The sequence below is a fragment of the Aotus nancymaae genome, unplaced genomic scaffold (assembly GCF_030222135.1).
Source record: "Aotus nancymaae isolate 86718 unplaced genomic scaffold, 86718_ANA_hifiasm-v0.15.2.pri h1tg000012l, whole genome shotgun sequence".
NCBI classification, from domain to species: domain Eukaryota; kingdom Metazoa; phylum Chordata; class Mammalia; order Primates; family Aotidae; genus Aotus; species Aotus nancymaae.
The window spans coordinates 2,069,955-2,094,436 of NW_026988423.1; the positions used below are offsets into that span (position 1 = coordinate 2,069,955).

The following is a 24,482-nucleotide window of genomic DNA, read 5'->3' on the forward strand; positions in this document are numbered from 1 at the left end:
TCTAGCAGAATAATTTAGTTACATGTGCCCTTTCTTAATGCTGTGAAAGCTTTCAGATGATTTAGAAGTTTAGGAAACAGCACCATCATGAGTTACATCAAATTAACTATGCTTAGGGGATGCCAGGGTACACGTCTTTCAAAAGCAACATTGTGGTTTGATTTGAAAATACAGTGTTTATGAGACAAAGTTCAAAGGTTGGGAGAAGTGAACTTAAAAGTTTTGTTCTACACATTTGTATTGCATAATGATGCTTGTGAAAAGAAAGCTGAACTTTGACATGATTATATCTAAATGACTGTATTAGAGAAAACGTTGAATGGATGTTTAATAACATAATTTCCTGGATAATAGAGTGGTGTGACAGTTTTAAAGTGCTTAGTAATTAGTTTATAGTAAAATCTGTCAGAAATGACATCTCAGCGTTGCCAATTTCCATTTAAACAGTGTTCCTCAATGTTTTTTGTTTTGTTTGTTTGTTTTAAAGAACAACAAAAACCTTGACTTGGGAATAGGCAGAGGATAACTATTTTCTTCTTCAAGGATGTGAAAACTTTTCAACACTTTATATTTAAATGCAGAGATAAAAATTATTTGGTTAAGGAGAAGGTTCATCTGTCAGATGAACAAGGTGACCTCCTGCCCTTAAAAGGTACTAAGGCTAAAGCTGTTGTATACCAGATAATTTTGTGCAAAGCATGAAAAATACAAGCCTTTCATTTTACCGTATATCATCAAAGCAAGGATTTAATTGGCTATATCTAGTTCAATTGATTCAATAAAAAGTATCATTGATTACAATCTCTATGGAACTGTAAGGGCAACCATTTTTCACTTTATTGGCAGGCAAAATTGCATTTTCTTCGTCTCAGGTCACTTACCACCCAAATGAGCAATTGTTAATACAACCAGATCATTAGTTTTTGCTGTACTGATTTCTGTGTCATCGCCTGAGTGCACATTTCAATGGATAGAGAATATTCCAGGATGGCGTCCTGTACATGAACAAGGAGTCCGGTGAGTTTTGATAAATGGCTCCATTTATGGCATGAAGAATTACCTAACTGAAAATGCTGACCACTGAATTGGGAAAGCTAATGACTGAGTATAAAAGTCTGGTTCATGTCTATCACATAAATAAAAGAAAAATTAAATTACTCAAAACAAGGCAAATAATAATATTGTTAATGATAAAATAGTAATAATAATCACACAACAAAGAGGTATCAATTGAGAACCTACTCTGTTCTAAGCCATATGTTCAATGATTTGCAAACAATAGTTTGATTACCCGTACAATAACACAATAAAGAAAATGTTATAATTTCAAATTTATTGATGAAGAAACTGAGGCTTTGAGGCAGTAATACAGTTAAAAATATACATGTGGACAGTACAAAGCCCAGACCCCTTCTGACTGCTCAAGAGACGAAATTGCTGTTGACTAGTAATGCGTAGGAATGTTTTCTTCTCTGTTATTATGTATGTATGCATGCATTTTGTTTGTTTGCTCTTATTGTTCATGGAAGTAATTCTATTCATTGCCAGTATCTCTTACTTAGATTGTAAGGTAATTTAAAAATTAATTAGATTATAATAGAGAATCAATTTTTTTAAGAGAATGGCTGAATAAATGAATAAATGCATGACCTATGGTTTTCAGCAAGAATATAAACACTGGTTGACATTACCAAGATCTCAAATAAATCAGGTAGAATCTCAGCCCCCCAAATATTACATCTTCAGATTTTTTTCTCTCTCATTGCTTCCTAGGTATCATTATATTGTGTTGTTACCTTAAATATACTTTGAGGTACACTTTAAACTTTCATGTTTACCAGAAAAGTCATGGGCCAAATAAATTGATATAAATTTAGTATTCGAAATATAATGAAGGATTTTTTTAATGAATTCTTTTGTAGGGAAAAAATCTTGACTTACATTTACTATTTTTGTAGACCAAATCTTTGTTTCCAGTGAACTACAATCACCTTTATACATATATACATATTACCTTGGTTAGTGATTGAAGGTACAAAAGAAAAATTTGTGGATAAAAAATAAGTGAAGCAAAAGTCATATAATAACAAGCAAAAACACACACACATTCACACCCACTACAGTTGACCCTTGAACAATACGGGGGTTAGGGACACTGAGCCCTACACAGTCAAAAAATCCATGTATAACTTTCAATTTCCCAGAGACCTAACTGATAATAGCCTACAATTCACCAGAAGCCTTACTGATAACATATACAGCCAATTAAGTTATACTTTGTATGTTATATGTGTTATGTACTGTATTCTACAGTAATTTAGAGAAAAGAAACTTTTATTAAGAAAATCATAAGGAAGAGAAAATATATTTATTATTTATTCAGTAAGTGACTCATCAGAAAGATCTTCATTCCTGTTGTCTTCCCGTTGAGTTGGCTGAGGAGGATGAGGCACAAGTGTTGGTCTTGCTCTCAGGGGTGGCAGAAGCGGACCCTTGAAGCTCAAACCCATGTTGTTCAGGGCTCAACTGTACTTTGTTGTTTGCTTTTGAAACTCAAAGACTTAAGATAAATAGCTGCAAATGCACCTTCGAGTAGACCAATTCACTTCTAGATCATTTTGTAGAGGTATAACCATCACAGGGAAGGGATAAATGCTTCTGTGCGAAAAGGGAAGTGGAAAGAAAATCAAATAATACAGAGAAATCACTCACTTTTATGTAGTTTATATAAGTAACTTTAAAAAAAATTCATAATATACCTGACTATAGATAGTGCTTCAGCAATGGTATGATCTCTTCCAAGTAAAAAAAATAAAATGTATTGACTTCTTAAAACACACATACACATGTATACTATAAAACAGAAATATATGTATCATAAACTTAATTAAAAATAAAAAAACATGGCAGGGCATGGTGGCTCATGTCTGTAATCCCAGCACTTTGGAAGACTGAGGCAGGTGGATCACGAAGTCAGGAGTTTGAGACCAACCTGGCCAACATAGTGAAACTCGTCTCTATTTAAAAAAATACAAAAATTAACTGGGTATAGTGGCATGTGTCTGTAGTCCCAGCTACTCTGGAGGCTGAGGCAGGAGAATCGCTTGAACCTGGGAGGTGGAGGCTATAGTAAGCTGAGATCGTGCCACTGCATTCCAGCATGGGCAAGAGAATGAGACTCTGTCTAAAAAAAAGAAAAAAAATTAAAATCATATGCTTAATTTGACAAAATATTTAACATTGTGTTCCTTCAAAGCATAGATTTATATGTTTATTATATTTAATTCACTTGCCTCAGACAAATTCATCATCTCTTGACACCGCCTCTCTCTCTGCCTCACTGTCTTGTGTCCTACCTATATTCTACAAAAGGAGCTTTTCTGCCCAAGCCTTTGTGTTCAATTTTTGATAACACGCTGTTTCCAACTTCATTCATAGCCAAATAGACTATCAAACTGCAGTGCAGGGACAGGCACAAGGGCCCCATGGGCCGTGAAAGTGGGTGGCTAAGTGTGAGTAGATCAAAGATGTCATATCAAATGCATGAATGTAGTGTAGCAGGTACAATACCTAGAGAAAAGTTATACTGAATACCACAGAGGCATAAACATGAAAAGATCCTTTAGGCGGCTAGAGAAGAAAATCTGTGCATAAATAGTGTGTGTAATAGAACAGAAACCTTCTCAGGAGGAACTATTACAGTTAAGAGGATATCTGCTAGGAGGTATTTTTTGTTGAACCACCCACAGTAGTGAACCAGATGTCCCTGAGGTATACAAGTCTTTGTTCCTATCCTTCAGGAATATGTTGGACATGGTAGCTGTGGAGTAGTGTCCGTTCATTGTTTTAGTAAATGTTTACCGAATATTTAATGTGGATTCAGTAAAATGTGGTCTCTGACTTCAAGGAAATCCTCAGGGTAATTGAAAAATGAAGGATGCACACACCAAAATAAAACATTCAAGACCATGTGTCATGAAGTTTTCAATTGTTGGCTTTGGAAATGGACCTCAGAGTTTCTCTACTCCAGTGGCTTTCCTGCCATATTCTCAAGATATGGAGTTCCATAGAAGTAGTTCAAGAATTAAACAGTACTCACAAGGGAAAGGCCAAGCTCATCTAAATGCACTCATCCTTTCATGTAACAGAGAAGTTGAGCTGACATTAGTCTACCGAGGATACTTGCTAGTAATCAGCAGATTTGAAATAGAAATAATTAAGTTCCAATATGTGGTAAAGGTAATATGTGCTGCTTGATTTTAGAGGGGAGAGGCATTTGATTGATACATACACAGCCTCAAAGCATATTCTTATCACTCTCGGAGGTTAGGATCTAAATCTCTCCATTATCTACAAGTAGTATACCATGTAAAGAATTGTATTCTGGAGATGTTTAATTTTAGAATACACAATAAGGACTGAATTTGCCTTTCTGTTTTTCTATCATGAGGAGCTGACAGAAAAATATCATATGAATAACTTCAAAGCCACAAACAAATGACTTTTGGATGGTGTATTTTTTCCATAGCTTATTTCCATTAGCAATAATTATTAAAAATTAGCCTTTTTTCATTTTCATTGCATGTTCAAAATTACTCTTTACGATGCTAATTGATTTGTAGTGGGTATACAGGCAGAATGACTAAACAGAATTGTATGTCCTAAAACCATCTTTATATGAAGTTTATTTACTTACTTATTTAAAGAGCTAGTTGAATCATAATTCTTGAATTAGATTCGTTATTTAAGTTCAGCACTTCCTACTTATAATTAGTAAAGTAAGTTTCTTAATTGTAATTATTCTTAACTCTTTAGTTACCTTTTATAACTATATGTATGAATTTATATAAGAATTTTAGGGATTCCTTTTCTGGATCCTCTCCCATGGCAGCATGGGAGCTGTCTTTCTCTTTCTCTCTCTCTCTGTTTAATAAATCGATTTTCCACACACAAAAAAAGAATTTTAGATATATGATTGTATAGGAATTATATAGTCATTCAAATATATGTTAATATGTATAGGCTTATAGTGATATCACTCTTCCAATAGTTTATTAGATTGAACTTACATGTTTAAAGTATGTAGCACAGTTTCAAAGACTTACTTAGTAAACACTGAAGAGATGAGAGCAATTAACATAAGCACCACTTGCCTAGAAGGCACTGTGCTAGGTATTGTAGGTAAATAAACTAAAACTCTCAGAATAATGGAAGAAGATATGTATATTAAAGGTTTACTCAAGAGATATAAGCATAGGAAAAACTGACTACTCATAAATTTACTTCTGTGTAATGGTTGTGGGAACCAAAAGGAGAAATTCACTTTAAAATGAAAAGGATCAATATTTTTGTCCCAGAATAATGGTTCAATGAAACATTACAATTGCCTGGAAGAAACACCACAGATATAAAGATGACCTCTTACAATAGTAAAAAATTCAGGCTTTAATCCATGCCTATGTTAAATTTTTGGAAAGAAGAAAAAAGATAAATAATATAATAAGTAAATACTTATTTTTGCATTTTCTAGTGTTTTTCAAATAATTAAATGAAAATGTGGTAAACATTCCATGCTCATGGTTAGGAAGAATCAATATCATGAAAATGGCCATACTGCCCAAAGTAATTTATAGCTTCAGTGCTATCAAGCTACCACTGACTTTTTTCACAGAATTGGAAAAAAAACACCTTTAATTTCATATGGAACCAAAAAAGAGCCCGCATAGCAAAGACAATGCTAAGCAAAAAAGAAACAACAACAACAACAAAAACAAAGCTGGAGGCATCACGCTTCCTGACTTCAAAATGTACTACAAGGCTACATAATCAAAACAGCATGATACTGGCACCAAAACAGAGATATAGACCAATGGAACAGAACAGAAGCCTCAGAAATAACAGCACACATCTACAACCATCTGATCTTTGACAAACATGACAAAGACAAGAAATGGGGAAAGGATTCTCTATTTAATAAATGGTGTTGGTAAAATTGGCTAGTCATATGCAGAAGGCTGAAACTGGATCCCTTCCTTACACCTTATACAAAAATTTACTCAAGATGTATTAAAGACTTAAACTAAGTCCTAAAACCATAAAAACCCTAGAAGAAAACCTAGGCAATACCATTCAGGACATAGGCATAGGCAGGGACTTCATGACTAAAACACCAAAAGCAATGGCAACAAAAGCCAAAATAGACAAATGGGGTCTAATTAAACTTAAGAGTTTCTGTACAGCAAAAGAAACTATCATTAGAGTGAACCAGCAACTAACAGAATGGGAAAAAATTTTTACATACAGCAAAAGAAACTATCATTAGAGTGAACCAGCAACTAACAGAATGGGAAAAAATTTTTACAATCTACCCACCTGACAAAGGGCTAATACCCAGAATCTACAGAGAACTTAAACAAATTTATTAGAACAAAACAAACAACCCCATCAAAAAGTGGGCGAAGTATATAAACAGGCACTTCTCAAAAAAAGGCATTTATGCAGTCAACAAACATATGAGAAAATGCTCATCATCACTGGTCATTAGAGAAATGCAAATCAAAACTACATTGAGATGCCATCTCATGCCAGTTAGAATGGCGATCATTAAAAAATCAGGAGACAACAGATGCTGGAAAGGATGTGAAGAAATAGGAATGCTTTTACACTGTTGGTGGGAGAGTAAATTAGTTCAACCATTGTGGTGATTTCTCCAGGATCTAGATGTAGAAATACCATTTGAGCAATCCCATTATTAGGTGTATACCCAAAGGATTATAAATCATTCTATTATAAAGACATATGCACACGTATGTTTATTGTGGCACTGTTCACAATAGCAAAGACTTGGAATCAATCCAAATGTCCATCAATGGTAGACTGGATAAAGAAAATGTGGCACATGCACACCATGGAATACTATGTAGCCATAAAAAGGATGAGTTCATGTCCTTTGCAGGGACCTGGATGAAACTGGAAACCATCATTCTCAGCAAACTGACACAAGAACAGAAAACCAGACACCACATGTTCTCACTCTTAAGTGGGTGCTGAACAATGAGAACACATGGACACAGGGAGGGGAACATCACACACTGGGGCCAATTGGGGGTTGGGGGGCTACGGGAGGGATAGCAGGTGGATGGAGAGGGCTAGGGGAGCGATAGCATTAGGAGAAATACCTAATGTAGATGATGAGGTGATAGACGGAGCAAACCACCATGGCACGTGCATACCTATGTAACAAACCTGCACATTCTGCACATGTACCCCAGAACTTAAAGTGTAGTAATAATAATAAGAAAATGTGATATGATAGACCAGGTAGCCTGAGAACAAGATAAATAGTTAGGTTGCTGTGTTCTGAAAATCTCAATTTATACAGCTCTGGAGAGTGTTTTCTCATTGAGGCTTCTTGTACATTCTCTGATTCTTTCTAGAATTTGGATGTAGGTCAGTTGAAGACTGTGGGAGGACTCTCAGAATCCCAATGCTGAAAAACATAAAAGCCCATTCCTAGTATGACTCAGTTTTCTTATGCTAAGTCAGATATAGACTCTTTTTTTTTTCTCATAGATTGCCTTGGACTTTTTCAACTGTTAGGTATGCCCACGTGGAATAATCTCCCAAACTAGGAATTACACACATCTGAATTGCCTTTCATAGCTGCACATAACTGATTTTAATTTACCATGAGCTTTTTAAGAGCGATAACTCTGTCTTGTTCCTAGGTTTATTTCTATTGTTTAGTGGAATGCTTGGCAAAGGTACTTAATAAATATCTCTGGAATTAAATGTAGTTGTTTTTCTTAACAAACACTTTTTTGAGTGTCCCCATGATGGGCAATGTGAAAGGCACTAAAGATAAAAACAGGAAAATAATACAATCTCTGCTCTCAAGGATCTTATAACTGAACATGGAGAAAGACATATATTAATAATATATGTGAGGCAGAATGGAATAAATGCTTCAATAATGGTAAATTACAGGAAAGAGTAGAAAATATACATCTTTTAGTCTATATTAGAAATTATTTCCCAAAGAAAAATTAATATATAGCTTAAAGATGAATAAAATTTAGGTCTAAAATGTGAAGAGTATGTGTTTACCTTTTTCTAGTGCTAGGTGACTGATTTGCATTTTGATAAGTCCAAATACTAGTTTATCTTCTTCTTTGTTAATTAAGTTAAAAATAGAAGTGAAAATATAAGACAGACTAGGTAGATGAGAATTTAAAAATATGATTAAAGAATGTCTACTGCCTCGGATATGATTGTATATGAGCATAAAATTCCCTTTGAACTCTAGTTAGCCTCTCTCTTGTATAGCATTCTCAAGTTGAACTCTCACCCATCATGACTCTATCTCCTTGGCGTATTGCTATCCCATGCTGTGAAAAGATAGGCACTTCAAAAGAAAGCACATTAGTTAAGCATCAATTGCAACTTAACGGGCCAAGGTATTTGAATGATACTCTGCAGTGACATTATAAATCTTTTCTTTAGACTGTTGGGGGAATATGCTACACCTCACTGAAAATCTCTGATGTGACTTTGATATTAATAATCCTTTCATAGAAGAATCAATTCAATAGAGAGATATATTTTGAGAACAAATAATCCAGAATGAAAGCAAAAATAGAATAATGTAATGGGCTCAATATTGGGGTAAACATAGTCTGTTGTGGAAAAGATATGACTTAGAGAGATAGAAAGAGGGAAGAGGAGAGAGAATGAGAATTAATATGAACACATGAATCACAAATGCTGTGTTATTTTTCTGTCTTCTTTATTAGATGCTCACATCATTCCATCTTCAATCAAGTGAATAGCAGGTGGCATTTTCATGTGGCTGAAAGAGAAGACTAAATCAGCCAAGTGAGTAATAGCTAGCTGTAAGCCTGGGCAGTTTACTCAGCTATGAAAAAACTGTGATTGCACAACTGGGTTTAAATATGATGCGCTCGCCCCATTTTTCTCTCAGTTGTTTTATACAAGGTACCAATGTTAGCAAATGCACCAGGACTGGCAGAAGAAATGATTCAAAGAGGGGCAGTGTAAGACTGTAAATTTAAAGGCACATAAAAAAAGCACTGCCATTCTTCGATCACCTGATGCCTGTTTATTATGGCACAAACTCTTGAAATTTATACATGACACTAGGCATTTAAAAGGAAAGTGTTATGAAAATAGAAATTGAATAACTAAAATTTCTAATGAGATATTAGTGATTAGTAGAAAATGTTTTACAAAATAAATAATTGCTCATAGGATGCAGAAAGGAAAGATAAAAGAGCTCTGAATAGCTGAAGGAGGGAAAAGTGCTTGATTTTTTTTTACTTCTTTTAATTTATATTCATTTATTCAACATGTTAAGTTAGCGTCTACTGATTACCAGGCACTAACCAGGCACTGGAGATTCAGCAGCAAACAACAAATTGAAATTTCTGTACTTAAAGGATTTACATTCTGGTGGAGTCTTTGGGGCGGGGGGCGAAGAAAGAGGATTCAAGAAGGCATAAAAAAATAAAGGAATTAAAATATAAAACATGTTAGATGAGTCATAGCACTATGGAGAGAAACAGTGGAGGGAAACAAAGGTAATAATGGAGAAAGGCCTGCAGGTTAAATTGTGGTATTTGGGGCAGCTTCACTGAAAAAGAGACATTTGAGCAATGACTGAGTAAGCTAGAGAATGAGCCATGTGGACATCTAGGAAATAGCATTTTAGGTACAGGGAAAAACATATGCAAAGCCCTGAGGCAAAAGTGGGCCTGACGTATTTGAGGAGCAGCGAGGACGGTGTGACTGGGGCAGTGAATAGTAGGGAGGGGAGTAAGAAATGAGATCAGGGACACACTTCCTAGGACTTCGTGGCAGCTCTAAGGAATTTGCTTTTATTTTGCATGGCACAGGAAGGTCTACTTCTGTGTTGAAGACAGAATGTAGGGACAAGAACAGGAGCAGGGAGATAAGTTAGGAAGTTGTTGATTATCCAGATGAGAGACAATGGTAGAAATGGAGACCTGTGGTCAGATCTTGGATGTGTTTGGAACACGGATATGGATGAATTAGATATGGCATATGAGAGAAAAAAATGTACTTTTAAAAAATAATTGGAATGATGGTGTTGCCATTTACTTAGAAGGGGAAAACTAGAAGGAAGTTTTGATGAGATCAGGACTCAGTTTTGAACGTGTGAGTCTGAGAAGCCTACTCGACCCACAGATGGAGGCATCAACATTATTTTTACTTGTACATGTTTAAGTATAAATGTGGAGATCAGAAAGAACTCTGGCCGGAATATTATCATTAGGTACTATTCAAATCTGTAATGTTAGGTAAGATCAACAAGGGAGTAAGTATAGAAAGAGAAGAGAAATTGTACAAAGGCTGAGATCTGAAGCATTTTATAGAGGACAGTGAGAAAGAACAAGCAGGAGTCTGACTGGAAGGAGCCAGTAAGGTAGGGAAAAAAAACATCAGGAGAGTGCAGAATTAGGAAGCTGAGAAGAGAAAGCTTGTCTTGTTTCCTCGCCCATGAGAAGGAGTCATCAGTGGTGTACAATGCCACTAATTCGTCAAATGAAATGAAAATAGATTTAACCATTCAAATAAGCAAATCATAAATTATTTTCTACCTTGAAAAAGAGTTACAGTGGAGGAATAGAAGGGAAAAGAGTGGGTTTGAGAAGAAAACAAGAGGTGCCAAATTGGAAGAAAAGAAGTATAGATAAATCTTTCAAAGGATTTTGTCATATGAAGTCACAAAAATATAGAGTTAGCTAGAGGGGAAATGGAATCAAAAGAGAGGATTTGTTTTTCTTCATGAGGAGAGAGAAGCAGAAATTACAATGTGCTATGTGATGATGGAACTGATGATGTAGGAGAATGAGGAAAATGTATGGGCAGTGGCCTTAAATAGGGGAGAAGAAATGGGATAGAGCTGAAAAGTGAAAGTAGCGATCTTAGTTGGGATCTGGATCAATTACAAAAGCATGGGACAAGCCGTGGGAAGGCAGATTATGTGGGTTGGGTAGATGTGGTGTTAAAACTGTGGAAGTGAAATTGAAGATAAAATCATTAGTGAAGAGTCACTATGAGGAGAAAGTTTTAGAGATTTGTGGAGAAAGGGTATGAAATAAAGTAATTGTCTGGGAGCAGAGAGAGTACATTAGCGAAATGTAGCACAATTGCTTGACAGCAATATAATGCAGGCATGTGTCACTTAACAGCAGGGATAAGTTCTGAGAAATGTGTCAATAGGTAATTTCATCACTGTGCAATCATCTAAGAGTGTACTCACACAAACTTAGATGATAGAGCCTCTCACACATCTGGGCTATGTGGCATAGCCTGTTGCTTCTAGGCTACAAACTTGTATGGCATGCTACTGCAATGAATACTGTAGACAATTGTAAGACAATCCTATTTGTATTTAGAAATAGAAAATAAAAAACCACGGAGTGGTTCTGGCCAGATTACGGACAATGTGCAGTAAGGGTTTTCATGTCCTCTACTTCACCGTTTGATGTTAGAAGGCTGAAAACTGCACCCTTGGATCCTGCTAATGCTGCCATTTTTTTGTACCTGGGGTCCATGAAGGAGCATAAAGCCCAATTGTGCATGTGCACATTTCGCCTTTAATAAATATTCATGATTCCTCCTATAGCTTACTGAATATGTATGTTCAACCAGCAAGCTCAGCGTAAATTCCTCCCAGTGTTTGTCTCCAGCTTCTGGTCAGAGGCTACACTTTCCAGCCTGTCAGAATGGCCACTTTGCAGGCTATACACTTTTATGAGAAATAAAGCTCACGTTTCCAAATCTATGAACCTCATCTTTCTTCAATTACATCTACAAGCCCTTGGTTCTCACTTCTTTGTGCCTATAAGCTTCTAGATCCTGATTGACTGGCACTTTCTCTCATACCAGCTTTCTGGAATCTGCTATTCATTGATCCTAATATATTTTGACTGTCCCTAAACCTCATTCTACATTCATTTCTCATATTAATCCCCTTAAATTCCATTGTTCATCATTAAAGTTACTTCCTTTTATACACCGTGAACTCCTTAACTTTTCTTTTACTCCTGATTTGCTTGAGAAAAACCCATCCTGCAGATGTATCTCTTGATCTGCACTACACAACGGTGCCTCCTCAGCTGAACATAGTTGGTAGAAAACAGAACCACACACTAATATCTCTTCACATTCATGATCATGATCTTATTCTGAAGACCTTTACAGTCACATGCCACATAACAACATTTCAGTCAACAATAAACTGCATATACAGCAGTGATCACATAAGATTGTAATGAAGTCAAAAAATTCCTATTGCCTAGTGACAACTGTTCTAGCCATCATAACATCACAACACAATCCATTACTCACATGTTTGTGGTGATGCTACTATAAACAAACCGACTGCACTGCCAGTCATATAAAAGTACAGCATATACAACTATGTACAGTATTTAATACTTGATAACGATAATAAACAACCATGTTAATAACTCATGTATTTACTATACTGTACTTTTTAATGGTTATTTTAAAGGGCACATCTTCTACTTATGGGTGAAAAAAGCTAACTGTAAAACAGCCTTAGACAGATCCTTCAGGATGTGTTCCAGAAGAACACATTGTTATCATTGGAGATGACAGTTCCATGCATATTATTGTCCCTCAATACTTTTCCATGGAACGAGATGTGGAGGTGGAAGACAATGATACTGATAATCCCAATTTTGTGTAGACCTACGCTAATGTGTGGGCACGGGGCCTACTGTGTACCAAAGTTTAAAAAGTAAAATAATAGGGCCAGGTGCAGTGGCTTCACGCCTGTAATCCCAGCACTTTGGGAAGCCGAGGTGGGGAGTTTACAAGGTTAGGAGTTTGAGACCAGCCTGGCCAATATGGTGAAACCCCATCTCCACTAAAAATACGAATATTAGCTGGGTGTGGTAGTGCACGCCTGTAGTCCCAGCTACTTGGGAGGCTGTGGCAGGAGAATCGCTTGAGCTCCAGAGGTGGAGGCTGCAGTGAGCCAAGACCACGCCACTGACTCCAGTTGTCATTGTTTTTTGGTTTTAAAGTGACTCATGAAAATAGAGACAAAGGCATGATATAATTGATGTTAATCATCTCAAAACAATGTTATGAAGGCCAGGTCAGGGTACTGAAGGGGAGCAGAAAAGAGGATCTCTCCAGGATGACATAGAATTACAGAGCTCACATTTGACTTCTGCTAAAACAGGATGTGGTGGTGTGGGCATGGGGTACTGCCTTACTTTGATTTCACAGAGTCCCACGGGTCTCTCTTGAATATTTTTCTGATATAGATTCAGTTGCATTTATAACTAGTCTGCTACACCAGCATGTTACTGATATTTTCCTATCCACTTATTTGCCTTAGTAAATTCTAAACATTAAGTATAATAGATACATAATATCTCTATTAAATATTCAGTGGGACAAAATTATTGATGTTTTCATATATCTGCAATCTAGGATATAGTTTTAAAAGAATGGGATCAAAGTTACCAGTTTTCACCAAATGGTGACATGCAAGGATCGATTTGTGTCTGATGTGACGATTTATGCTCACACAAGAGAAGCCTCTACCAGTAATCTGTTATTGGTTACCATACCTGAGTCGCTCATCTCAGTCCGAAGAAAGTTATTATTTGGAGATGAAGGACCAGTAAGAAGGAGCTGAGTAGGGCAAAGAAAATAGAAAGTAAAGAAAAGAGCCGCTAAGACGAGATGAATTCTCAAATGTTAGCTAACGAGAGGCTTGTCTCACAGCTTGGACAGCAGAGCTGAGACAGAGGGTTTTGAAACACACTGAAGACTGTTTTAACTTTTTGGAGCCTTGTTCACTCTTGGACTTGGAGAATCCTGTGGCTTTAAATGTTCATTTTATCTTTAGAGATTAATCAGTAGGGGGGAATAACACATGCTGACAGATCATGTCTGTCTGACACATACTATCAAAACTTTGAACTTGGTAGTTGGCAGCAAAGTAATATCATAAAATGCCATCAGGATAAAGAACTCAACTCCCACACTAAATATTGGGGTAACTTAATGACTATAATTTTTACAGTTATAAAGTGAGATTCCTTTTTATAATAGGTGGTAATTTACAGAAGAGCACAGAAATTGGGTCTTTTTTATTATTGTATCTTAAAGACTAGCACAGAGTCCAAAGAAAAGAAGATAGTGAATATGAGATATCTGTGCAATTCACAATATAAAGGTAGAGCTCCATGGTGCTATTCACATTGACTTCAATATGAATGATGCCCCCTAGAGTTCTACAAATTGGTACATCTATGCTTTTCTTTGCTGAGTGAATTATATACCCTCTAACCTTTATTAAGTTCTTATTGTGTGCGAGGCATGTGCTAAGTGCTGTACATTTAAGAGTCTACTTCGTCCTTATAAGAAAGACACTTAAGCAAATAACTTTTGTATGTTTGCCCCAAATCATGTAGCTGGTAAGTGAGAAGCCAAGACTTGCAGATCAGTGTGTAGCTGGTTTAGGTAGCAACAGATTCCTTTATTACTGTTATCAGAGGTATGACATGACACTGACACATTTGTTTGTTCTCAGAGTAATTGTGTTCCAGCTGGGGGACAATTTAAACAATAAAAGAGAGACACAAGCCAAGTTTGCCAAAAAAGAGGAAGACAGTCCTTTTGGGGCCAGAATGATTGGATTAGTAGTTTCTGGAGAGAGAGAACATGAATTTGGTTCTGGATGGTTGTGGACTGGGGAGGCAAAAGGGTCCTAGGAGGTCTCAGTGTGGAAGAAACAGCTTACGCAAAGGTAGAGTGGAGGGTAGGAGAGCGCCTTCCTCAGATCAGAGGACAGTGTAGGAATTATGTCACGGGACATTGTTCTTAATGTTTTGGTGTCTTTTAGGTTATTTTTATTTGGGCAGAGGTAGCAATCAACTTCTCAACTTTTCTTGAGGCCTTTGTAAGTTTTAAATGCTATACCGCCAGATATTCCCATCCAGTTCTCCTCTCTATCTTAATTGGGAGAATGCAGGATAATCAGTTTTCCAGGGTAATGGGCGTGCAAAAATAAAAATTGTAAAAGCCATAGATTTTTTTTTAAAGAAAAATTGGAATGTTAATCAAGAGTCTTTGAAAATGCCTACAGTATATCTGTATCTCTTCTTTCCAGGTCCCAGATAAGACATGGCTGTATTTTTCACAGAGCTTTTTTCTGTAAGAGTATCAAAGAGAAGACATTCCATGTTCTTAGTTTCCTTCTGAGGGACTGACCCACCAGGTGTCTAATTGCATCGAGGGGCTATTTTTTTGTTGTTCCATATGAATAGTTGAACGTTCCTGAGGCTTGGAATAAGTGTGGGTTCTTGTGTCTATCTTTAAATAGAAAAGTTAAAATAGAAAATATTTAGAAAATGTTACTGTCCTTCTTCTCACCCCAGTTCCATTCATTGCAGTTCTTTTCTTAGTTTTAGATGTTCTTTTAGAGTGGAGGGCTTTAATTCGAACCCCTGAGTTTCTTTAGTGTTATAATTTAAACTAATAATAGCTAATACCTCCCTTTGAGTTTCTATAGCAGCTATTACAATGGTACCTACTGTTATTAATATTTAAGAGGGAACCATTAAAATTTGAGGTATGAGACAAATTGAAAATGTTAGCATTAATTGAACACTATTGTTAATGGCACCTTTGCTAATTCATGGTGAAACCAACTTGTATTGCTTCATTAGAGACTGAAACCTAAAAGTACAGTGGTGGGAATAATTTCAATGGGCAGCTCTCTGTCAAGTGCAGTAATGTAACAAATGCTATTTCACTCTCAGCCCAAAATACTGAAAACATTCAGACATATGAATATTGTATAAATTAAAATCTACAACCTCCAGACATCCGAAAACTGTATAAAAATTGCCACTCTAGTAGTTTAAGAAGCTGAAAGGAAATGCTTAATCTATCAGTGTAGCTATTCCTCTAGTAAGCACATCATTAAACAAATACATAGAAAGGAAAAGCCTTACATACATAGATATTCTTTAAACCAGTAACATTCAAAATTTACTGCTTTTTGTAGAAAAATGTGTTATAAGTCTATTTTGGTATATTTCAAGGTTTTTAGAACTTCTTTCTAATATCCTTTGTGTTCATGTAATTTATACATTTGCTTCTTCAAGATCAGTTGACACTATTGCTGTTGGATTGGAAAGACTCTCCACATGTATGAAACAAAGGAATTGGGTTTGACACATGTTGGTAGGAAAGTGGATAAAGAATATTGGTAGGATTATCAGGGAAATGCCTATCAAAACCATAATGAGGTATCATGTTATCCCAGTTAGAATGGTTATTATCAAAAAAAAAAAAAAAAAGTATCAAATCCCAGTGAGGATGTAGAGAAAATGAAACTCATATAGTGAGTCTTGACTTAATGGTGTCTATTAGTTCTTGGAAACTGCGACTTTAAGCAAAATGATGTATAATGAAACGTTTTTACCATATTCGGGGAGAATGTGCAAACTCCAAACAGAGAATGGCCCAGCCAGGAATCAGCTTATTTTTCCCCCTCATCAATGTTATAATGAAGCGACCTTGAGCAAAATAACATTATTCAAGGTACTTCTGTACACTGTCGGTGGGAATGTGAATTAGTATACCCATTACGAAAAACATGGAGGTTTCTCAAATAATGAAAAGTAGACCTGCCATGTGATCCAGCAGTCCCACTACTTGGCATTTATCCACATGAAGGGAAGTTAATGTATTGCAGAGGTTTCTGCACCCCCGTATTTACTAAAGCACTATTCACAATAGCCAAGATATGGAATCAACCTAAGTATCCAACAACAGAATGGATAAAGGAAATGCGATAAATATATATATATATATATATATACACACACCATATACACAGGCATAAAAAGATGAAATCCTAGTATCTGTGGCAACGTGGATACGCCTGGAGGACATTATGTTAAGTGAAATAAGTTAGGCAAAGAAAATAAATACTGTATATTCTCATTCATATGTGGAAGTTAAAAAATTAATTGAGCTCATAGAAGTAGGGAACAGAATTGTGGTTGTTAAAGTTTGGGAAGAGGAACAGGGAAGGAAGGTTAGAGAGAGGTTTGTTAATGGATTCAAAATTGCAGCTAGATAGAAGAAATAAATTCTAGTATTTGACGGCACTGTAGGGTGAATATAGTTAACGATAATTTGTTGTATATGTTTAAAAACCTAGAAGACAGAATTTTGAATGTTTCCAACATAAAGAAATGTTAAATGTTTGAGGTGATGAATATACTAATTACCCTGATTTGATCATTATACGTTGTGTACATGTATTGAAATATTCTGCATTCTATAAATATATACAATCATTTTGGGTCAACTAAAAATAAAAGAAAAAACTCTGACAATAAACAAAAGATAATATATGTAGGAAAAATGACAGGAAAGAGATTCAGAATGACTTGGGTGGTTATTCTGGTGACCTTGGAGTTTCTACAGTCTTCCTGTCAGCACGTTTGAGTGTCAGAAAAGTTTTACTTCAGACTCCAGCCATCTGCCCATTTCTTCCTTTTTATATTGGCCTCTAGTTTTGTCCTCTTTCTGGAGAGACACAAACTGAATTTCTCCAAGTCTATTGGACATCTCCATATTACTTCTGTACTTAATATGCTCTATGCAGAAATCTCCAACTCTTCCCCAAATCCTTGCCTCCTTCTCTTGTCCTTAACCTTGTTAATCACCATTCTCCCAGCTGATTGGCGCTGAGTATCTTCCTTACTCAATTAAGTTCACATCATGGATATTCCTTGAATTCTTACTCAGACAGTTGGATTGGAACACTAATCATGATGTGAAGATGAATTTAATAAAAATGCTTTTATTTCAAAAATTAAATGCTTTTTATGACAGAACAAGAGTGATTATTAAAATTACACACCACAGCACTTTAAGAAAACATTTTCAACATTGTGGGAAACACTGAAGAACATCCAGAGAGAAAAAAACAAATGGATATAAAAAGTTAACCCCAAATTAATTATTTTTGAAAATAACTAAAACTACATAAAAAAGAGTTGGATGGCATATCTTTAACCACTATATCAAAGACAAGGATGTGATGTCTGTATGGGCCACATTTAAAAGCGGAAGAAATGGAGATGATTAAGCTTAAAATGTTTTCTTTTGGAGAAAGATTTATTCTAAACAATGGCATTTTATATAAAGAATATGATACAGTTCTTTGTTTCTACAAATTGTTTAGGGAGTGTCTCCTTTCTACATTAAATTGGCACTACACATGGGTTAAAGGCATTAATTTTGGATGCAAACAGGTGGATGTGAGCCCTTAACTCTGTCCCTTACTAGCTCTATGACCTTAGATAATTTATTAACCCTCTCTAAGCCTCATTATCTTCGTCACCAAGCTAGCAATTATAATAATACCCACTTTATCAGATTTTTCTGAGGATTACATTAGATAATGTATATAAAATGCTGAACATAGTAAATAAGAATAAATACAAAATGAATGTCATCTAGTTTTATTAAATCCAAATTTGGTAAAAAAAAATGTATAATGATAATTAATGTAATACTTGATGAATACTTTAGTACAGGCATCTCTAACTTCTATTACTTAATGTCCAGAATTTATTCTGTGAGTGATAAAACCAGCAAAAAACAAAACCAAAACCAAACGACAACTCCAGTACTACAGGATCATTCTCTGTTCTTAGAACTGCATCTGCATTCTGGGGAGATTTGTGTATGTCATGGTATCTGCCTAGAGGATGGTGGCTTGGTCACCCACTTTACCCAAGTCCACCTTTTAAATTTCTGGGCTCACAATAAAAGTGGCACTTTTTGCCTAGATATCTTCACAGTTCTGCTCATGAGTAATTTTACTTCTTTTGTTCTATACCAGGAAGTGGGGAAACTTGGATCATACAACCATGTCTGTGATCTTCCTACTTCTCTGGGATTCTGACATGAGGTATGTTTCTCTCCTTTTCTGTTTTCTAGAAAATTAGAAATTTCTATAAAAGTTGTATGGAAATCATATTTTCAATTAAATTAGGAGCCTTAGTCATCCTTTGCCCCACTGAAGCTTTGCAGGAGGGAGCCCCAGTGGCAGGTGGGGCTTTCTCAGTCATAGTCACTTCAATGATCTCTTTATTCCCTTCCAGCTCTCCCTCAACCCTCAATGAGAAAATATTTTCTGGTGTTTCACAGTTGTCCTTGCTGTTTTCCATCTATTTTTTCTGTATTATTTTAATTGAAGGCAGAGATTTTAACTTATATTTATTTTCTTTGTTCTGTTTCTTTGTATCAGTAGGCATGCAGTTCTATGGAGAACTGAAGATTAAGGGATAAACTAACCAAAACTCATAAATAAAGGTCAAAAAAATCGGTATTTTCAGGGTATATAATAAATTTGACTTTTTTAACCTATAGAGTTCAGAGAAATTTTTAGGCAAATGTTATTAGCCATTGCTCATATTTTTAACTCAGTTTTTAAGGATCATGAAGGAGTTTACCTATGTTAGGACTAGGAGTTAATCTATTAATTATCAGTGAGACTCTAATTGAGTCCTGTGTTTAATTTTTCATCCTATCATTATTAGGGATAATTGGGAGATGGCTCAGAGCAGAAACTTAAAAAACAGTTAGAATTTTGTAAAATTGGTCCTCTACAAAAGGTTAGAATTATTTGACTTTTGGATAGTAAAGCAAAAGGTTTTTGGAACAATCAGCTGTTGATTTGCTTTTCTAGAGTATTTTGAATGAGATATACTGGGAGGAAACAAAAGTGTTAACTAAAATGTGCCGTGAGGTGTCTGGTTAAACATAAGAGGCCTTCTGGTTTATAGATGGAAGATACTGGAAAGTCTCATGTGACATTTTACTTTTCAGAGACTCTATTCGAGGCAAGTAAACATAACAAAATATCAACTGCTCTTAGTTCTGCAGAATTCGTTCTTCATCTTCTAACATTTCAACATAGTACGCGTACAACCACTCCAAGATTATAAAAGCATAAAAGTTCAGGATTCTTTCTATACAGTTCAAGGATTAGTCTTTTATGTTTGTTTGTTCTTGTCTATGAGACTGGTCTTAGAATGAATGCATGCTTTCTAAACTGTTGCTGCACTTGGTAATGTATATTGTTTGTCAAAATAGAAATACTTTTCTGTCTGACTCATAAGAACTTTTTTAATGTTTCATATGAAACTTTTTCATATGAAAAAGACTAGGGAAATTATTTTTAAAAGTGCATAATGACAAAATGTTAATAGATTAGCTTGAAATGTAGAGCAGTCTCAGAAGTGCTATAGGACTATTTAAATCTGATTTTTTTTCTGCCTCTCAAACAACATATCTATTGGCAAAAATGAGGTGAAAGAGAAAAAGAGTGTGTAGTAAAGAGGAATAATTTTACGCTCCACTAAATAGAGATGTAGTAATGAAGGTAGAGATAGAGACACTAGGAGACGTGGAGGACAATACTTCAGGGTTACAGAAGAGAAGCGGTGGGAACATCTCTTCCTCCTGTTTGTTTCTGTTCTAGTTCTTGAAAGTTATGGTGGTGGAGATAGTTTCCCTGGAATACAAAGTTGTGATGTATTTTTGCAGGTGTACAACTGATTTAATATCATTATCATTAAACTATTATTTAATTTCTTCTGATTGATATGACTGTCCTGTATGTTGAATAACTCAAAAACAGCTAAAGTTTAGACAATGTTTAAAGAAACACTTTCAGACCCTTTTTGAATCTAGTGAAAAGCATGGTAATGCGAAGGTGGCAGTATGTGTAGTCCAAAGGTCATTTGATTTTGCAGCAAACAGATTTGGATTTAAGACAGAGTTTTGATAGTTATTGGTGTCATGATTTAGGTTAAATATTATCTTCCCTATCTTTGAGTCTTTAATTCCTCATGTATAAACTTAGGACTCGTATCTTATTGTGGAAAATAATAATTTGTAAAACATCTGGGAGATTAGTAGAGGCTCTAATGGACAGAAACTGAGACAAAGCAGAATGGGGTGAAACTAAGAAGTGTCTTCCCATTAATGTTAACTGAATAAATATTTTTACAGTGGGTCTTAGTGCCACTTGACAAATGAAAGGTGAAATTTGATTGAAATGTATACATTTGTCTAGATAAAAGAGTTTTTAAAACATTTTTTAAATGTCTTGAGTTTAAACACAGTATAATTTTTTTTAATGTTTTGAAAAAATGAAAAAATCAAAATAGACTGTGGACAGAAGATGGTGTCAATGGCCATCGCTACTGATGATAGGGACAGGCTGGGGTCCCAGTGGGGTCAGGACTGTCGGCTTCCCAGCGTCGGGCCTAGCTAGGTCGGAGAAAGCTGCTCATGAACTGGGAACAGCACGTCAACTGGATCATGGGCTTTCACAGGCCGGGGAGCACAGCAGCAGGACAGTGATGAACTGAAGTCCCTCAGCATTCCTTCATTGTCAAAGCCAGCAGTGCCGGGTGATTCGGTCAGTACAGGAACAACTGACCAGCAGGGTGGTATGGCCGAGGTCAAGGGGACCCGGCTGGGAGGCAAACTGGACTCTCATTAAACCCCCTGAGCGCAGTGACAAGTCAGCCTTGAGCTCCAGCAGCAGAACAGAGGGGCTGACAGCGGACGCGGTCACAGGGGTCCCGGCAGCGGAACAGAGGGGCTGACAGCGGACACTGTCACGGGGGTCCCGGCAGCGGAACAGAGGGGCTGACAGCGGACGCGGTCACAGGGGTCCCGGCAGCGGAACAGAGGGGCTGACAGCGGACACTGTCACGGGGGTCCCGGCAGCGGAACAGAGGGGCTGACAGCGGACGCGGTCACAGGGGTCCCGGCATGGCCTAGAGCAGTATCTTTCCAGATCCGAAGAAGCAGTGAAGCTAAGGAAACCGCTGATTAGTGAAAAACTCAATCGAGAGGGTGGAAGTACAACAGAGGAACTTGACTCTTTCCGAGTATTTAGATTGGTGGGATGTGCTCTTCTTGCTCTTGGAGTCAGAGCTTTTGTTTGCAAATACTTGTCCGTATTTGCTCCATTTCTTACTTTACAACTTGCATACATGGGATTGTACAAATATTTTCCCGAGAGTGAAAAGAAGCTAAAGACAACAGTACTAACAGCTGCACTTCTATCATCGGGAATTCCTGCTGAAGGGCTAAATGGATCAATGGATACCTGTGGCAAAATGGGCAAAGTCTTCGCAGATCTCTGTGTCTACTCTTTCACCTGATCTTTTGTCATGAACTGCTTGATTATTGGGGCTCTGAAGTACCGTGAAGCCTGCAGAACTGAGAAGGAGAAGCTTACAAAAAAAATCATCTTCTACATTGCCGTGTCTCTAAAGGAGACAAACTGGTTTAAACCTTCATGTAATTCTTTTACTTTAGGGGTTGTAAAACTATTTTATTAGAAATAGAATGCCAGATTCCCTGATTTAAAAGCGTTGAGTTTGTATTAGTATTTACATGAAGAATAGAGGACCAATGTCATTAATTGATTTTTCTTGTTTAATCAGAACCCCTATTCTGTACTTTGCCCTTAACTTCTCAGATTTGTAATTCTTCTTTTGGGAGCTGAGCTAGTCCTTCTAGAAGAGCAGATTAATGTGGTCTCAGGCAGCCCTAAAGACTGCTTCTTGTATTTGTGTCATTCTGTCCTAAGAAATGAAGCCATCTTAAAAATAAAATGAAAGAAACTGAATTGTCTTAATGTTAAAAAAAAAATGCTACCTGTTAACAGTATGATTTAAGTGTCTCAGAATATTCCTTCAGTTTATCCGTGAAAGAAACTATATACAACAAGCTACAATAATAGGGAAGTAATAGAAGAAATTGAGTTATATAGATCTGTATCTATCTATATGTGTGTGCATATATATATAATATCTCCTTAGTCATATTTTTGTGAAGGTTCTTAGAAGCCAGGCAGTGGAGTTATGTTGAAATGAAAAATAATTGATATTTTAAGCTGTGTTACAAAACAGCCCATAAGTAGCACAGGATCTCACCTTCCTTTTTTCCTAATAGAAACCCAGTTTTAGTTTCTTCTGTTATCATTTCTCTCTTACATTTGATGCTGTAAGAAAAACACACATTTTTGCAATTTCTGCACAAACTGCACTGTTTCTTTGTTCAGCCATTTCTCCGTGCTTTCCTGAGGTTCGTGCTTCTCTTTGCCCATCCCTCTCCCTTTCCTTATTCCTATGCCTCATCACTTCTTTTTTAGACGCAGTAACCCTTACACATTCTGAAAGACGATGCCACAATCTGTACCTCCAGAGAAATCTGCTTTATCTTCTAATATTAAGATGGCCACCTAATTTGTCATGCAAACTTGAACTCTTTTGAGAATGAAAAGGAACACAATGCAAAATTACACTGGGAAAACAGATGTAAACTAGGAAAATCCTGGCAAATACAAATACATCATCATCTTGCCTAAAATAGATTAGGTATTTTTAGAGAGAGAAATATTCTTTCCCACTCTAACATCCAAGAGAGCTCAGTCAGTTATTTTGACCTCTTTCATCTCCGCTCATTCCCCTCCAGGAAGGCGACATATTTTTGCCTGATAATTTTCCTAAGAATGAGCTAGGTGTGTGAGGTCCACTTTTCTCTTTCTTCTCTGAGTTCCAGCGTGCCAACTGAGAGCTTACAATCATTACTGTTCTGGGCCATCTCACAAGCAGAGTATGAAAACCCCTTCCATTGGGATGGCTCACAGTTCTTAGGATTGATTAATTTTGTTTCAATATAGGTGATGGTAAATCCATTTTGCCCTCCCATTGGACTATGCACCACAACTCCACGATTTATCAGTATCAAAAGCTATATTTTTCACGTCTAATTATCTGATTCATTGTCATAATTCAAGAGACAAGTAGAAAAGAGCAGTGCTATGTACCCTTCAAGACTCCAGCATTTGCTAGCTCTTTGTGTTTCTAAATTACTCTGATAACTCCATTATTACCTCTATTTGATTATTTTTGATGATTTGATAATTATCTGATTATGTATCTTTGTATTAAGAATAGGAAAATATATATTAATGACCTTACTTATAGTACCTGGCACACTTTAGAAAGATTATCAAAAAATTATTATGTAAAGGACAAATAAATGTTTGATTTCGTTACATGGGCCTAGGCTCAATATGTCCTGGTTTTATGTCATAAAGAACCAAGAATATAAGCTTCATATATGGAAAATATATGGCATAAGGTAGTCTAAATATAAGGCATTTTTACTATAATCTATCATTTAATTTAAATAACAATACTACAAAATAGCTCTTACAGTTCTTATTCTATGAATAAAAAAGTAGATTTAGAGAGTAACTGAATACCCTAATGTTACACAGCTGAGAGGTAGTGGGGCATGAACTCAGTTCAGGACTGTCTTCCTTCAAAGCC

General features: G+C 36.2%; 1 pseudogene; it reads left to right on the forward strand.

The window, feature by feature from the left end:
• The first annotated feature begins 21,307 nt into the window (after window positions 1-21,307).
• LOC105719506 (guided entry of tail-anchored proteins factor CAMLG-like) lies at window positions 21,308-22,348 on the forward strand (annotated as a pseudogene).
• Window positions 22,349-24,482: the final 2,134 nt, after the last annotated feature.